The sequence below is a fragment of the Berghia stephanieae genome, chromosome 4, assembly GCF_034508935.2.
Source record: "Berghia stephanieae isolate SIO BIC M18660-M18661 chromosome 4, UCSD_Bste_1.3, whole genome shotgun sequence".
In the NCBI taxonomy this organism is placed as follows: domain Eukaryota; kingdom Metazoa; phylum Mollusca; class Gastropoda; order Nudibranchia; family Aeolidiidae; genus Berghia; species Berghia stephanieae.
In genome coordinates, this window is record NC_088363.1 from 4,643,253 (window position 1) to 4,645,107 (window position 1,855).

Here is a 1,855-nt window from a genome sequence, read left to right on the forward strand (position 1 = left end):
GATGGGTTTGAAGATGACTAAATTTTTCCCGGGTCTTTTTTAAATTGTTTTTTGCCATCCGGGTTTAGGGAGTAATGCTCACTGAAATTTAAATTAAACCTGACTATAAACGTTCAGGGAAAAACCAAAAATTTTTGTGGGGGTTGGTCCCGTTAAAATTTCCGGATGGAAATTTTTAAAAGAGTTTTTAAGAAAGCGCATACTATGTAGGCAGGCAGCTCATGCCGTGATAATATTATTATAGACTTGTATTGAGCACAAAAATATAATATATTGTATAGATAGTATGCGCTTGGCTAAGAAGCTCATAACATTGATATCCGGAAGTATAGATAGTTTGAAGATGACGTCACTCAGGTCTTTGTTATTGTTTTTTGCCATCCGCGTTTATGAGTAATGCTCACTGAACTCTATTAACCTGACTATAAACGTTCATGGATAACACAGTTTTGTGTGTTGGTCCGTTATAATTCCGGATGGCAATGTTATGAGCTTCTAAGTCAAGCGCATACTATCTATAACGGACCAACACACAAAACTGTGTGTATCCATGAACGTTATTAGTCTGGTTAAAACAGTTCAGTGAGCATAACTCATAAACGCGGATGGCAAAAAACAATAACAAAGACCTGAGTGACGTCATCTTCGAACTATCTATACGTGGCTGTTCCGGGTCTCTAGGTGATAATAATCGGCAAAAGTATATACATTATAATTGGATTCAATAGTCTGATGTCACGTCGCCCAGCAACGGCGGCCATCGTGGTTCTAAACAAAAAAATCGGTACTTTTTATTCTTCATGCTGGCTAGAATTTTTCGTGTCATATGATCAGAATGTACAAAAGTCAAAACAGTCAGATTTATAATGTATTTATCCTCTGGATACACTTTTATGCTCGTTTGGAGAAATATTTCATAAGGGCGTCCGCCATTGTTCCGATAGTTTAGAGCCAGTTACTAAGTTAACATGCGTCATTACGAGGGAAGTGACGTCATGACTGTTGAAGCGTATTGTGAATGAAGAGCCTTTTCCAAGAACTCAACTATACGCCGCTCGGAACTCGAACCGCAGACCTTTTCAAGTGTCATACCACTAGACCACATTATAATTATAGAGAGTATGCGCTTGGCTAAGAAGCTCATAACATTGCCATCCGGAAGTGTAACGGACCAACACACAAAACTCTGTGTATCCATGAACGTTTATAGTCGGGTTAATACAGTTCAGTGAGCATTACTCATAATTGCGGATGGCAAAAAACAATAACAAAGACCTGAGTGACGTCACCTTCGAACTATCAAAGGCCACACAAATAGGCCTGAGTTTTTAACCCAGTTTCTGTAGAGTTGACAACACAGATCGAAGTGTGACGAATGGATGTAGTAGTGGTTAACACCGTAGCCATCGTTAAGTTATAGATAGTATGCAGTTGACGTCACTCGGGCCTTTGTTATTGTTTTTTTGCCATCCACGTTTATGAGTACTTCTCACCAAACTGTATTAATCAGACTATAAACGTTCATGGTTACACACAGTTTTGTGTGTTGGTCCGTTATACTTCCGGATGGCAATGTTATGAGCTTCTTAGCCAAGTGCATACTATCTATAGATAGTTTGAAGATGACGTCACTCAGGCCTTTGTTATTGTTTTTTGCCCTCCGCGTTTATGAGTAATGCTCACTGAACTGTATTAACCTGACTATAAACGTTCATGGATACACACAGTTTTGTGTGTTGGTCCGTTATACTTCCGGATGGCAATGTTATGAGCTTCTTAGCTAAGCGCATACTATCTATAGATAGTATGCAGATGACATCACTCAGGCCTTTGTTATTGTTTTTGCAATCCGCGT